The sequence below is a fragment of the Zalophus californianus genome, chromosome 8, assembly GCF_009762305.2.
Source record: "Zalophus californianus isolate mZalCal1 chromosome 8, mZalCal1.pri.v2, whole genome shotgun sequence".
NCBI classification, from domain to species: Eukaryota; Metazoa; Chordata; class Mammalia; order Carnivora; family Otariidae; genus Zalophus; species Zalophus californianus.
In genome coordinates, this window is record NC_045602.1 from 9,312,673 (window position 1) to 9,329,157 (window position 16,485).

At 43.7% G+C, this 16,485-nt stretch overlaps 1 long non-coding RNA gene across 1 annotated transcript in view; it reads left to right on the forward strand.

Moving 5' to 3' along the window:
- Positions 1 to 16,485, forward strand: part of LOC113938108 — a 54,372-nt gene that overhangs the window by 35,913 nt on the left and 1,974 nt on the right. The window contains exon 3 of the long non-coding RNA XR_003524827.1: positions 16,266 to 16,344. This is a non-coding gene — a long non-coding RNA (uncharacterized LOC113938108). The remainder of the gene's footprint in view (positions 1 to 16,265; positions 16,345 to 16,485) is intronic.

Consider the following 16,485-nt stretch of genomic DNA (forward strand, 5'->3'; position numbering starts at 1 on the left):
GAGGAATTTGCAACCCTGTGCTTGAATATCAGGGTGGAACTTGAATCTGAGAGTCGCTCTTTTCCAGCCCCTCATGTTGACTAATGCCATTTTCTTTATCACAGTTCTGCTAATTGAGAAGGGGAAATGAATGTCAGCTCAATGTGATTCTATCTCAGATGAATTAGAGTTTCCTTTCCCAGAATTTCAAGTTAAGCCACCCCCCCCCCCGCCACCCCAGAGGAGCAACAGGGATGAGGTCTTCTGTCCCTGTCCCAGTAGACTGCTCCTTCCACTTGCATGAGACAGAAAGAGATGGGAAGCTGGAGGACCAGAGACTGGATGGCCCATGACCATCCTCTGCCTGGGCTTCCATCTCCTCCCGCTGCCTGGACTGAAGCGTCAGATGGGATGGGATGGGATGGAGGGGGGTGGGCAGTCCCTTCTCCCCATTGTATTAACTAGTCGTTGGCCTTGCCAACAAAATGGCCCCCATCTGTGAGCCATGCAGTGTCTGTATTAGAATCACCTGGGGTGTGTTGTTGAAAGTCCTTTTCTGGGCCCTACCCTGTACTTTCTGAGCAAAACATTCCATGGGAGCTTTGGAGTCTGCATTTTTTTTTTTTTTTTTTTAAACAAGCTATGGTAGCGATGCCTTTGCATACTTCAAGTTTGAGAAGCGTTGCCCTGGAGCACACCTTGTCACTGAATCTTCTTCTCACTCCTCACTCATACTGCTGCAGGTTCTCTGAGCGGTTTTGCGACACCACGGGGCACAGCCTGCAAAGTCAGATCTTCTCTCCAAACAGTCTGGATTCCTTACCTTCTCTCCTCCCAGGATGGGTTCCTTGTCTCTTCTACCCAACCTCACTGTGGGAGTAAAGGTTCCAGCCATCATTTACTGACTGTTTGCGGAGGTGGGGGTGAGGAGTCTGGGGGCTTTTTAGCTCCATGAGCGCCAGGCGTCAGACCTACCTGGTGCCTTCTCATGAGGTAGTTACACGAGGTGATCATGGACATGGAGCTCATGGAGAGTCACGAGCAGCCCACCAGCAGGGGCTATGTCTGTGTTCCCCGGCAGCTCACACCTGCATGGAGAACCCTCTAGGTCTGCTGGCAAGCCCTCTGTCCCTCTGGACTGCTTGGTTTTTGGATAATAGAGAGGTGTTTGCTAGTGTATTAGTTAGGTTTCTCCAGGGAAACAACCGACAGAATCTATATGTCCACAGATACAAATATATACAGATTCTATCATCTATCTATCATCTATCTATCATCTATCATCTATCTATTTATCTGTCAAGATTTTTAAAAATATTTTATTTATTTATTAGAGAGAGAGCCAGAGAGCACGTGAGCAGTGGGGAGGGGCAGAGGGAGAAGGAGAAGCAGACTCCCCACTGAGCAGGGAGCCCAATGCGAGGCTCAATCCCAGGACCCTGGGATCATGACCTGAGCCAAAGTCAGACACGTAACTGACTGAGTCACCCAGGTGTCCCAATCTGTCAAGATTTTAAAAGAATCATTCATATATTGATTGTGGGGGCTGGCAAGTCCCAAATCTGGATGGCAACCAGCAGATTGGAGATTCAGGTCCAAGGTGATGTTGCAGTCTTGAGTCTGAAGGCTGGAAACCAGGCCGAACTTCTGTGTTGCAGTTTAGAGGCTGAATTCCTTCCTTGAGAAACTGGTGTTTGCTCTAAAGGTCTTTAACTGATTGGGCAAGGCCCACCACCATTATGGAGGGTGATCTCCTTTACTCAAAATTTACTAACATGTTAATCTCATCCAAAATGCACTTTCTACGGCAACATCTAGATTCATGTTTGACCAAACAACTGGACACAATAATCTAGTCAAGTTGACACATAAAATTAATCATCATTGCTGGGTTGCTTTTCATCATTTTTTGTCCCCAGTGCCTTCCAATCCCTGAATAGAACAACAAAAAGGCTAATATATAGGAAAGAGTTTAACTCTGGTCGGAGTAGAAGGAAAGAGCCACTTGAAGGCCGGTTGCCATGGCTCCAGAAGGATCACATTCTTGCTGCTGTCTGGCTCTGCAAGAGAGCTGGAGAGTCTCTGTGTGCTCATTCTGCTCCAGAGCAAGCAGGGTTTTGCCCTTCCGTGCCAGACGTGCTGATGAGTACAGCCCTCCTAGGTGAGGCAGGGAAAGGTGGGTCTGCTGGTTGTTTCGAGGACCTGAAGCTGTTGGCCCTCGTATCTACTTCTTAGTGCTTTGAGAGATTAGCACTTGTCTTTTCTGAAAGCGGAGTGCAATTTCTGTGAATTCAATCAAGGTACATATTTCTGTGTGTGAACTGCACAGAATCACACCTAGCAATTTGCCACCTCTCCCCATTAGACTCTGTCTCTTGGCGGGAAGGGGATGGTTGGAAGCTGCTCCTAGGATTGTGGGCACAAGCTCTGTGTCACTTCTTTTCTGAAATTGGGTCGTGTTGTCTGAGTTCCAGGTCTGGATATGAAAGAAACCTGACTTTCTAAAAAACTTCATTTTTTTGGTCCCTTGCTGTATGATAGCTTGTATTTAGGACAGAATTGAGGTTTTTATGAAAACATAAATGCATGGTTTCATGCCATGGCAGATGGGAAACATGTGTGCTACTGCCGTTCTGAAGCCTCTGGGGCTATTTGTGAGACCACGAGCTTCTCATCGATCATCAGTCCTTTTCTGTGGGCTGACATTTCTTTGGACCTTTCCTTTCCTTCCTGAGGTGGTAGAGTAAGCAAAAGGGTCAAATAAGAGCCAGTATCTATCAGCGCGATCCGGCACTTCACATTTGCTATCCCATTTGATCCTCACCATTGTGACATGATTACCAATGTGTACTAGTGTCCCCATTTTATAGCTGTGAAAACTGAGGATAAATGGCTAGCCTCAGGACTCACCTATTTGACGTCATGCTTCTTGGAGGTTAATGTTGCATCAACCTAATTTTCATTAGGAAAAAATCTGCACAACTCAATAAAAAGAGTTTGACTCAGTGGACCACGGTGGACTCTTGGTCGGCTGTAACACAGTCTCGTGATGACCTCTTTCTTCCGGCTCAGCTCTCGGAGCACTTCCTGCCTGGGTGGGTTGTGTCAGGACAAAGAAAGGACCGTGTTCTCTGGCTCACTCTAGCTCCTCACATTATTCAGTGAACAAAACGTGAAACCAAATAACAAGAATAATTTAGTTCACTGTGCAAAGAGAAAGCCTAATAGTGTTTTTCAGGTAGGATCCTCAGCTAATGGCCACCCCTTGCTAAAAGGCTATTCCCCTGGGGACGTGAACATTCTAAACATGATGTTCTTTTCCTTCATTGCATTCAGAAAATTTGGAAAGTACAGATAAAAAATAACATGGCCCATAATTACATCATCTAAACTATGTCAGCGTCCTGGGGTTATTGCCAGTGGTGCTGAAGCTAGCTGGTACCGGTGTGTGGAAGCCAAACAAATGCATTGATTCCCCCTTTCAAGACATAGTGACGTCACACAGGCAGTTGAAATCAGTCATGGTGGGGGGATTTTCATCACAGTAATTGGCACATGCTATAAACTGAATTTTTTTTGTTTGTTTTTGTTTTTGCTTGTTACACACTTATGGGTCCTCACCTGGTTATTGCCTTCCAGCCTTTTTTTCTTATGCTTTAAGCATAGCATAACTAATTTTTAATGTAACATAACAATGCAAGCATTTCCTCCTGGTATATAAAAAAAGAACACATAGCACCATTTTTTAAATACAAGCAAAAGTCTTTACTTAGTCAGTGTATTATAAATTACTTAATAGTTCAAATTACTGGGCATATGTATTGCTTTCAACTAATAAAAGTTGTGCTTCAGTGAGCATATTTATGTATTAAGTATCATGTTCTGGAAATAGACATTGTGGGTAAACTGCCACGATATTCTTTGGCTCCTGATGAGTGGTGCCTCGTGTTTCCCGAAGCAGAAAGCTTAGCACTCTAAGTTGCTCTCTTCCCCACTGGCTCCTGAGTTCCCTTAAGTCCGTGACCTGTATTTTGCTCCTTATTCTTAGTACCCAGTGCAGTGCTGGGCTTATGGGAAATGCTCATGAAATAGTTATTAATAAAAAGAATGTCTCAGTTGTGCCTAAAAGAGGTGCACCAATTTTCAATGCCACCTGCATTTTCACCAAAACCTACAGGACATTGAGTAAGATCAATAAAGTCAACAAAAAAAGGCAACTTACCCTAGCTGGTGAAAAATGTTATCTTGTGACTGTTCTTGTTTGCAAAAAGGAAGTGCTGTATGGGGAACGGCCGAGAAGATAAAACAGCCCCAGTGCCCTCTTGAATGCTTGGAGGAAGGTGGAGGTCTTGTAATATTGAAGTGTGTGAGCCGGGACCCACCCCGCCCCCTGCAGGAAGCCCCCCGCCCCCGCCCCCGGATTTCTTCAGTACTCACTGAATACTTCATTGATACTTCAGTATCTTTCCCAATCAGCTATCATGGTTTTAAAACAGTCTGCCCCATGCAAGTAACATGCTCAAAGGTCAAGAAAGACACACCCCAGACACTTGAGTGCTATAGAATTAGCACCACCCTCTAGTTTCTCTTCCACCCTTGCTCACAGCCCATTAGATTTTTCCTCAAACTTGACCCTTGACTTTGCCTCTTAGTTTTCTCTCCTCTTGGTCTCTGAGATTTTCTGTATGTAAGCCTCATTGTTCTCTATCTCAACAGAGAGAATCCAACAGATCTGGGTTTGAATCCTGGTTTTGTCATTTATTAGTTGGTTGGCCCTTGTCAAGGGATTTATCTCTTGGGGTCTTGGTTTTATGATCTGTAAAATAGTTTCGTGATTATGAGAAAACCAAATGAGCCCTCAGCATATACTAGGCATTCCATGAAAGGAAGTTTTACTGTTATTATTGTTTAAGGGATTGAGGTCATACTCACCTGACAGTTTTCAATTTTGGCCACCTTGAGTAGAAACTCCCAACCTAGCCCCATACCCTAGCTTCACCTCCAAATCCAAACTTACCTTCCTCCCTTCTGGCTCCCCATCCAGCCTGCTTTCCCATCATGCAGCTTGTACCTTTGGCCTCTAGGGTTTCATCCATGTGAGTTTAGCTTTGTAGTAAACACAGATGCACCTGAGAGCAGGGACTGTGTTTTGCTTCTGCTCCTGATGAGGTGGACATTGTCAGTGAGAGCCCAGGACACAAGCACTAACTGGGTTAATTAGTCTTAAAAGAAGGCATTAACACTTTCTTCCCTTAAAATAATTTATATTAACAATCTTATTTCCATTTCCTGATCTCTTTGAACTTGGAATGAAGTTCTGGACCCAGCTGCCTGCAAGGATTAAGCTGAGTTGGCTGGACCTGGGGGTTCATTTTCCCTTCACCAACGTTGCCCTGCTGCCCTGCTTATGAGCACTTCTTCGGTCTCCTATTTCTTGACGGAGATTTATATCTTCCATCCTGTTTCACTCCGTTTTCTCAATTACCTGCTGGATTATTCCTATTTTACAGATGATGAACCCGAGATTCAAGGCAACTGAATAAGTTGTCCGAGGTCACTCAGGCGGGAGCGGGGCTGGAATCAAATCCTGTCTTTATGATTCCACAGCTTGTACTCTGTCATGGCCCTTCTCTGAATCCCAATTCAATGCATTACTTACAACACAAAAACAAAAATACTTTATTTATCACATCGGACAGTTGTGAAAACCCAGCAAGAGGCATCTATGCAGTGAGGAAGACAAGGTGCCTTTGGTTCTAGCACTGGACAGAGTTGGTTGGGTCAAAGCAGTTGGGAGCCTAAGCCGCCAGAGCACAGACACGTGGCTGGTTGTGTCTCGGTTAATCGGTGTCTGTACTGATCTTGTCAGAAGGCAGGGCCACCAGGGTGGAGACCAGGTTGGGAGTGACTGCGCTGGGCAGAGAACTAGGGGTGACACATGGGTCCCAGGTGAAGAAGACGGGTGGAAGATGGGCTGTGGTCTGTGAGGCCCGGATGTGCACTATTGAGGGGTGGCTGGAGGTGATACATGACACCTTCTCTGTATTCAGTGCTAGACGGGTTGTCTGCAGTTATGCTGAAATGAACTATTTAGTAAATTTAACCAAGAGAAGTGGACGGACTCCTGTCCACCAATGACTGGCTCCATTAACTCGGGCGAGTTTAAACCTGTTTTTACAGCTAATAAAAAAGGGCTTCTTGGGATGGTGCATGAGGTATCCAGCATGACCTACAGCTGAGTTTCAGAAGGAGCGCTTAGTGGACCTTCTTAATGCAGTTACATCCCAGGTCAAGAATGGACTTTCCAGAGCTTGTTCAGGAGCAGATTAGAAGCCATCTGGATGGAGATGCCTACCTTGTTGGGATGTTGAGGGGGGCAGGGTGGGAGCCAGTCTAGCTCCACTCTTTCCAGAATGGAGGCTAAACCAAGCTTATTATATTATATTATTGATGGAAAAACAAAACAAGGTTTCACGATCAGATCTTTTTGGGAAACATTGTTACACATAATGAAATGATTTCCTTTATTGTGAGCTCTTTAGAGCCTTTCCATGTTACTTTGCCTCATGATCCCTCAGGAGACACAAGTGATATGTCACTGATTCCCACACCCACCCCTTTTTTCCTGTTTAAACCCTGGGGCTATTTTACTAAGAACATTGTGAAGAGCATTTTGGGGAACACACTTTGGGAAATGCTGTCTCAAAATGTTGGGATATTTGGGTTTTAACAGAGAATCTGGAAACAAATAGTTTCTAAGGCCAAAGGTAAGAGTTTCTAACGGTGGACATTCCGGCATCAGCTCCGACTGGTAGGGGGTTACTTTAAGGAGAAAGCAGGGAAGCAGCTACCTACTGGGGAGAACAGATCTGAGAACCTACTCCCCTCTTTCTTTTTTTTTTTTTTTTTTTTTTTTTTTAATTTTTTATTTTTATTTTAATAACCATATATTACATAATTATTTTTTGGTGCAGTGTTCCATGATTCATTGTTTGTTCATAACACCCAGTGCTCCATGCAGAACGTGCCCTCCTCAATACCCATCACCAGGCTAACCCATCCCCCCACCCCCCTCCCCTCTAGAACCCTCAGTTTGTTTTTCAGAGTCCATCATCTCTCATGGTTCGTTTCCCCCTCTGACATACTCCCCTTTTCTTCCTCTCCTGTTATCTTCTTTTTCTTTTTTCTTAAAATATGTTGCGTTATTTGTTTCAGAAGTACAGATCTGTGATTCAACAGTCTTGCACAATTCACAGCGCTCACCGTAGCACATACCCTCCCCAATGTCTATCACCCAGCCACCCCATCCCTCCCACCCCCAACCACTCCAGTAACACTCAGTTTCTTTCCTGAGATTAAGAATTCCTCATATCAGTGAGGTCATGTGATACATGTCTTTCTCTGATTGACTTATTTCACTCAGCATAACACCCTCCAGTTCCATCCACGTCGTTGCAAATGGCAAGATCTCATTCCTTTTGATGGCTGCATAATATTCCATTGTGTATATATACCACATCTTCTTTATCCATTCATCTGTCGATGGGCATCTTGGCTCTTTCCACAGTTTGGCTATGGTGGACATTGCTGCTATAAACATTGGGGTACACGTACCCCTTCGGGTCCCTACATTTGTATCTTTGTGGTAAATACCCAGTAGTGCAATTGCTGGATCGAACGGTAGCTCTAATTTCAACTGTTTGAGGAACCTCCATACTGTTTTCCAGAGGGGTTGCACCAGCTTGCATTCCCACCAACAGTGTAGGAGGGTTCCCCTTTCTCCACATCCCCGCCAACATCTGTCGTTCCCTGACTTGTTAATTTTAGCCATTCTGACGGGTGTGAGGTGGTATCTCATTGAGGTTTTGATTTGGATTTCCCTGATGCCAAGCGATGTTGAGCACTTTTTCATGTGCCTGTTGGCCATTTGGATGTCTTCTTTGGAGAAATGTCTGTTCATGTCTTCTGCCCATTTCTTGATTGGATTATTTGTTCTTTGGGTGTTGAGTTTGATAAGTTCTTTATAAATTTTGGATACTAGCCCTTTATCTGATATGTCATTTGCAAATATTTTCTCCCATTCTGTCGGTTGTCTTTTGGTTTTGTGGACTGTTTCTTTTGCTGTGCAGAAGCTTTTTATCTTGATGAAATCCCAATAGTTCATTTTTGCCTTGGCTTCCCGTGCCTTTGGCGATGTTTCTAGGAAGAAGTTGCTGCGGCTAAGGTCGAAAAGGTTGCTACCTGTGTTCTCCTTTAGGATTTGGATGGACTCCTGTCTCACGTTTAGGTCTTTCAACCATTTGGAGTCTATTTTTGTGTGTGGTGTAAGGAAATGGTCCAGTTTCATTCTTCTGCATGTGGCTGTCCAATTTTCCCAACACCATTTGTTGAAGAGACTGTCTTTTTGCCATTGGACATCCTTTCCTGCTTTGTCAAAAATAAGTTGACCATAGAGTTGAGGGTCCATTTCTGGGCTCTCGATTCTGTTCCATTGATCTATGTGTCTGTTTTTGTGCCAGTACCATACTGTCTTGATGATGACAGCTTTGTAATAGAGCTGGAAGTCCGGAATTGTGATGCCGCCAGCTTTGCTTTTCTTTTTCAGTATTCCTCTGGCTATTCTGGGTCTCTTCTGGTTCCATACAAATTTTAGGATTATTTGTTCCATTTCTTTGAAAAAAGTGGATGGTATTTTGATGGGGATTGCATTGAATGTGTAGATTGCTCTAGGTAGCATTGACATCTTCACAATGTTGATTCTCCCAATCCATGAGCATGGAACGTTTTTCCATTTCTTTGTGTCTTCTTCAATTTCTTTCCTGAGTATTTTATAGTTTTCTGTGTACAGATCCTTTGCCTCTTTGGTTAGATTTATTCCTAGGTATCTAATGGTTTTGGGTGCAATTGTAAATGGGATCGACTCCTTGATTTGTCTCTCTTCTGTCTTGTTGTTGGTGTATAGGAATGCCACTGATTTCTGTGCATTGATTTTATATCCTGCTACTTTACTGAATTCCTGTATGAGTTCTAGCAGTTTTGGGGTGGAGTCTTTTGGGTTTTCCACATACAGTATCATATCATCTGCAAAGAGTGAGAGTTTGACTTCCTCTTTGCCGATTTGGATGCCTTTGATTTCTTTTTGTTGTCTGATTGCTGTGGCTAGGACTTCTAATACTATGTTGAATAGCAGTGGTGATAGTGGACATCCCTGCCGCGTTCCTGACCTTAGGGGAAAAGCTCTCAGCCTTTCCCCATTGAGAATGATATTCGCTGTAGGTTTTTCATAGATGGCTTTTATGATATTGAGGTATGTACCCTCTATCCCTATACTCTGAAGAGTTTTGATCAAGAAAGGATGTTGTACTTTGTCAAATGCTTTTTCTGCATCTATTGAGAGGATCATATGATTCTTGTTCTTTCTTTTGTTAATGTATTGTATCACGTTGATTGATTTGCGGATGTTAAACCAGCCTTGCAGCCCAGGAATAAATCCCACTTGGTCGTGGTGAATAATCCTTTTAATGTACTGTTGGATCCTATTGGCTAGTATTTTGGTGAGAATTTTTGCATCCATGTTCATCAAGGATATTGGTCTGTAATTCTCTTTTTTGATGGGGTCTTTGTCTGGTTTTGGGATCAAGGTAATGCTGGCCTCATAAAATGAGTTTGGAAGTTTCCCTTCCATTTCTATTTTTTGGAACAATTTCAGAAGAATAGGTATTAATTCTTCTTTAAATGTCTGATAGAATTCCCCTGGGAAGCCATCTGGCCCTGGGCTTTTGTTTCTTGGGAGATTTTTGATGACTGTTTCAATTTCCTTAGTGGTTATAGGTCTGTTCAGGTTTTCTATTTCTTCCTGGTTCAATTTTGGTAGTTGATACATCTCTAGGAATGCACCCATTTCTTCCAGGTTATCTAATTTGCTGGCATAGAGTTGCTCATAATATGTTCTTATAATTGTTTGTATTTCTTTGGTGTTGCTTGTGATCTCTCCTCTTTCATTCATGATTTTGTTGATTTGGGTCATTTCTCTTTTCTTTTTGATCAGTCTGGCCAGGGGTTTATCAATCTTGTTAATTCTTTCAAAGAACCAGCTCCTAGTTTCGTTGATCTGTTCTACTGTTCTTTTGCTTTCTAGTTCATTGATTTCTGCTCTGATCTTTATGATTTCTCTTCTCCTGCTGGGTTTAGGCTTTCTTTGCTGTTCTTTCTCCAGCTCCTTTAGGTGTAGGGTTAGGTTGTGTATTTGAGACCTTTCTTGTTTCTTGAGAAAGGCTTGTATTGCTATATACTTTCCTCTCAGGACTGCTTTTGCTGTATCCCAAAGATTTTGAACAGTTGTGTTTTCATTTTCATTGGTTTCCATGAATTTTTTTAATTCTTCTTTAATTTCTTGGTTGACCCATTCATTCTTTAGTAGGATGCTCTTTAGCCTCCATGTATTTGAGTTCTTTCCGACTTTCCTCTTGTGGTTGAGTTCTAGTTTCAAAGCATTGTGGTCTGAAAATATGCAGGGAATGATCCCAATCTTTTGGTACTGATTGAGACCTGATTTGTGACCTAGGATGTGATCAATTCTGGAGAATGTTCCATGGGCACTAGAGAAGAATGTGTATTCCTTTGCTTTGGGATGGAATGATCTGAATATGTCTGTGAAGTCCATTTGGTCCAGTGTGTCATTTAAAGTCTTTATTTCCTTGTTGATCTTTTGCTTAGATGATCTGTCCATTTCAGTCAGGGGGGTGTTAAAGTCCCCCACTATTATTGTATTGTTGTCAATGTGTTTCTTTGCTTTTGTTATTAATTGCCTTATATAATTGGCCGCTCCCATGTTCGGGGCATAGATATTTACAATTGTTAGATCTTCTTGTTGGATAGACCCTTTAAGTAGGATATAGTGTCCTTCCTCATCTCTTATTACAGTCTTTGTTTTAAAATCTAGTTTGTCTGATATAAGGATTGCCACCCCAGCTTTCTTTTGGTGTCCATTAGCATGGTAAATGGTCTTCCACCCCCTCACTTTCAATCTGGGGGTGTCTTTGGGTGTAAAATGAGTCTCTTGTAGACAGCATATTGATGGGTCTTGTTTTTTAATCCAATCTGATAGCCTGTGTCTTTTGATTGGGGCATTTAGCCCATTTACATTCAGGGTAACTATTGAAAGGTATGAATTTAGTGCCATTGTATTACCTGTAAGGTGACTGTTAACTGTCTGTTGTCTGTGTTCGTTTCTGCTCTTTGCTGCTTTTAGGTTCTCTCTTTGCTTAGAGGACCCCTCTCAATATTTCTTGGAGGGCTGGTTTCGTGTTTGCAAATTCCTTTAGTTTTTGTTTGTTCTGGAAGCTTTTTATCTCTCCTTCTATTTTCAATGATAGCCTAGCTGGATATAGTATTCTTGGCTGCATATTTTTCTCGTTTAGTGCTCTGAAGATATCTTGCCAGTCCTTTCTGGCCTGCCAGGTCTCTGTGGATAGGTCTGTTGCCAATCTAATGTTTCTACCATTGTAGGTTACATATCTCTTCTCCCGAGCTGCTTTCAGGATTTTCTCTTTGTCTCTGAGACTCGTAAGTTTTACTATTAGATGTCGGGGTGTTGACCTATTTTTATTGATTTTGAGAGGGGTTCTCTGTGCCTCCTGGATTTTAATGCCTGTTTCCTTCCTCACATTAGGGAAGTTCTCTGCTATAATTTGCTCCAATATACCTTCTGCCCCTCTCTCTCTCTCTTCTTCTTCTGGGATCCCAATTATTCTAATGTTGTTTCGTCTTATCGTATCACTTATCTCTCGAATTCTGCCCTCGTGATCCTGTAGTTGTTTCTCTCTCTTTTTCTCAGCCTCTTTATTTTCCATCATTTGGTCTTCTATATCGCTGATTCTCTCTTCTGCCTCATTTATCCTAGCATTTAGTGCCCCCATTTTTGATTGCACCTCATCAATAGCCTTTTTGATTTCGATTTGGTTAGATTTTAGTTCTTTTATTTCTCCAGAAAGGGTTTCTCTAATAACTTCCACGCTTTTTTCAAGCCCAGCTAGTATCTTTAAAGTCATGATTCTGAACTCTAGGTCCGACATCGTACTAATGTCCGTATTGAGTAGGTCCCTGGCTGACGGTACTACCTCTTGTTCTTTTTGCTGAGGTGATTTCTTTCGTCTTGTCATTTTGTCCAGAGGAGAATAGATGAATGAGAGAACAAAAGGCTAACAGGTTTACAACGTCCCCAGCAAATATACTGTATGCAAATCAGAAAAGACCTGAAACCAGGGGAAAAGAAAGGGAAAGAAAGAAAAAAGAAAGAGAAAAAGAAAAAAAAAAAGAAAAAAAAAGAAAAACAAAAACAAAACAATTCAAAAAAGGCAGAATATGATCAAATATGATCAGGCTAGTGCATAGATCAGTGCCACACACTAGATTTTGGGCGTATTTTGGTCTGTTAGAAAAAGTGCCTCCTAAAATTTTAAAGGAAGAAAGACATATATGTACAAAATAAGGGTTGATACAATGAAGGGATGGAAGATGACTGTAAAGATGAAAATTATAAAAGATTTTATAAAAGGACTTGGTAAGATAAGTTGTTTGAAAAAAGAAAGAAGATTTAAGGAAAAAAAAAAAAAGGAAAAAGGGAGAGAATGTGATCAGGCAGGAGACTAGAACAAAGCCATACACTAGTGGTTTAGGGTATATTTTGATCTGTTAGAAGAAACTGTACCTCAAAATTTTAAAGAGAGAACAACTTATATATATATGCCAAAAACAAGGATAACTACTATGAAGGGATAAAATATGACTCTAAAAATGAAAAAAAAATAAAAAATGTTTTTTTTTTTAAAAAAAGGGATTTATAAGATGTTGGTTGAAAAAGGGAAAAAGAAAAATAAAAAAAGTCAACAAAAATTAACTTTGATGAAATAATGAATCATGGTAAAAAAAAAAAAAAAAAAAAAAAAAGAAGGCATGAATCTATGTGCAGTATTCCCCTAGCGCTGGAGTTCTCCTATTCTCCTTGATCGATCAACTTGGTCTTGGCTTGCTGGCTGTTTGTGCTGATCTTCTGGGGGAGGGGCCTGTTGCTGTGGTTTCCAAATGCCTTTGCCGGAGGCGGAATTGCCCCGCCCTTGTCGGTCCGGGCTAAGGAAGCTGCTCCAGTTTGCTCTCAGGAGCTTTTGTTCCCTGCAAGCTCTCGGTACAGCTTTGGAGGACCAGGGCGAAAATGGCGGCCTCCCAGTCTCTGCCCGGAGGAGCCGAGAACTCGGGGCCCCACTCCTCAGTGCGCACCCAGAGAAAAGCAGTCACTCCCGTGTCCCCGGTCTCTGGCCGCACTCCGTGCTCACCCGGCCTGTGACCGAGCGTTTCTATCTCTGGCACCCGACCCCGCTCGGAGTCTCCAAACCCAGCAGATCCCTGCAGTGTGTTCCCGCACCGCTCCTCCCCGGGAAGGAAGGGGAGTCTCCCCGGATCTGCTGCTTGTTGGGTCCCTGCTGGGGGAGCCGTGCCCCGACTGGGCCGCAGATCACAGTTTGTGGCAACCCCGAGCTGAGAGCCCGCGACTCTGCTCCGTCTCTGCAGCCGGCTTCCCTGCTCTGATACCTGGGAGCTCTGCCGCACTCAGGCACCCCTGGTCTCTCTGTGACCCCAAGGGTCCTGAGACCACACTGTCCCGGGAGGATTCCACCCCCCGCTTAGTCACTGCAGCGACGTCCCTCCGCCGAGCCAACTTTTAAAAGGTCCGATTTTGTGCTCCGCGGCTCTAGCACTTGCCAGAAGCGGCCGACGGAGGCCCCTCCCCCGCCGTCTATCCTCCCGAATATCGCCTCGGATTCACTTCTCCGCACGTCCTACCTTCCAGTAAGTGGTCGCTTCTCTGTTCAGAGAGTTGTTGCTACTCTCCTGTTCGATCTCCTGTTGAGTTCGTAGGTGTTCAGAATGGTTTGATCCCTATTCAGCTGTATTCCTGAGACCAGACAAAATCTAGGTCTCCTACTCCTCCGCCATCTTGCTCCGCCCCCCTACTCCCCTCTTTCTTTGTCAGCCTTGGTGAGGAGACCCTGGTAGAGGGAAGATAATGTCATAGCCCATTTGGTCTATTCTTCCTTTGGTAGTGGTGCATCACAGCGGGGTGGGTGCTGAGTGGGTGTCAAGGAAGGCACCCCCCAACTAGCAGCTCAAGCCCCTGGTCATGAGGAGTGAAAGCCCCCTGAGGGTTTTGCAAGCCTTGTCCATCCTGAAGCTGTCCATGCTACCCAGGGGCATCCAAGTTGGCAGGACATCATCAAAGGTTGCATGGAACCTGAGAAGAATTGCACTGAAAACGCCAAGCACAGAATTGAAACCCAAAGGGAAAAGAAACAGTGTCATTAGCATATGAGGCCCAAATCCAGCCTGCTGTTCTGCATCCAGAGCTCTGGCTGACTGCAGAGGAGCCAGGCATGGGAGCTCAGGCAGAGGCTGCCTGGCTAAGGCCTGCTTCCTCCCCGCTGGCTCCCCAGCTGCTGGCCATGCCCAAGATGCTGCGAGCTGGCTGTTCTCTCTCACTAAATTACACACATATTTCATTTGGCCACTGGATTTCTGAGAACTATGTGGACCATCCCTGTGGTCCTATGTTAGATGAGGGAGGCCCGGGGAAGTTGGTGGTGGCCAAGAGTAACAAAAAGAAAAAGGAAGTGAATTTGTGGAGGAATGATTCTCAAAATGCTTTTGTTTTTGTAAGGATCTCAGGAAGGTTCTGAGGGAAGTGTGCCAACATTACAAGGGAAAGGTGGTCTGTCTTCTGTGATGGATTCTTGAATAATTTCCAGCAAATATCATTCTTATCACCATTGGTTTTTTTGGGGGGGGATGGGCCCATGATGGAGACCCTGCATCTTGGTGGATCTCAGAAATGAGAGTGGGTACAGTCTATTTGTCACCACAGCGGTGGTGGGCTGTTCCTGGGGCTGCTAAACAGGCTCCTCCACAGCGGGGCAGGGCCTTCCTCTGAGCTGCTATGTTCTACCTTGTCTGTTCATCCCTCAGCTTCCTGTGGTTTAACCTGCTTGTCCCTTTTAGTAGCTCATCACCTTTTCCTCAATCAGCAATTCTTTTTTTTTTTTTAAGATTTTAAAATTTATTTTAGAGAGAGAACACACAAGCAGGGGGAGAGGCAGAGGGAGAGAATCTCAAGTAGACTCCATGCTGAGTGTGGAGCCTGATGTGGGGCTTGATCTCACAACCCTGAGATCATGACCTGAGCTGAGATCATGAGTTGGACGCTTAACTGACTGAGCCACCCAGACGCCCCTCAACCAGCAATTCTTTATATTAAAATTTCCCGGCTCCATTTTCTGGTGTGGTGTCTCACTCCTGTATGAACCCTGACTGTGACATTGCAAACTTGGAACATTAGTATTTTCCTGGTGGACTGACTCTTGTCATCATGATGAAATGGCTCTCCTTCTTCCTGGGGGTGCTTGTTTGCTTTAAAGCCAAAGTTACTTTGTTTTATGGTCATATTAATGAGCCGTCTTTCTTTTGCTTAGTGTTTGCATGAATTTGTTTTCTTTTGTCTACTCTCCACCGTTCTGTATCCTTATTCTTAAGGCGTGTTTTTTGTAACTAGTGTATGGTTGGGTTTTATTTATTCTTGTCCCTAGGATGTGGCCTTCCTGGAGTTCTGGGATTCTGTCGGGAAGCCAGGGGCTCTGAGGGCCTTTGTCTTTGAGATGGTTGAAATATCCGGATGGCTTCTCAGCTTTCTGATCATTAACATAAAGGTGCCAATGGCTGGAATCACCTCTCTTGGCTTATTTTCCCTTCAGGCTTTTAGCCTCTGAAGTCCTTGCTCCCTTAGTGGCCTTCTGGTATGTTCAAATAGATTTTTCAAAAAAATAATTCGTCTAGCCTTTGTAGTTGTCTTGGAGGGAGGATTGTCTTGAAGCAAGTTCATCAGCCATTGCTGCAAGTGGGAATCTGGAGACACTCAGGCAGGAAAATAAATTGGTCTCTTTAAGAAACTGGCAGACCTAAACAAGCATGCCAAACAAGATGAAGCAAGGGAGAAACATACATCACACACACACACACACACACACACACACACACACACACACACAGCTCTCACAATCCACACTAGGAGCACCTAGCTCAGGAAGTGAAGAAGTATCATGCTTATTAAGAACAGATGAAGACTGAAAGCCTTAGGTTCACAGGGTGGTGGATGCTTGATTGAAATGAGGAGGGAAATGGGGGGAAGTGGTGGTGTTCCCGGAAGGACACGGGGCTACTCCTCTTGCCACTACTGCATCAAGGCGTGGAGAAACTGATGGAATACCACCATAGCCAGGAGCCCTCGGATGCTGGGATTAACACACGGGACTCTCTGCTAAGGTAAGTCCAGATTGAATTTAATCAGTATTTAATTAAGAAAAATTTTAAACAGATAGGTAGTGGTACCTTGGTGGTTTTATTTCTTTGCATGCTGATCTGTATTTAAGTTTGTGGATAATTTTCGGTTATTCTGCTACAGGG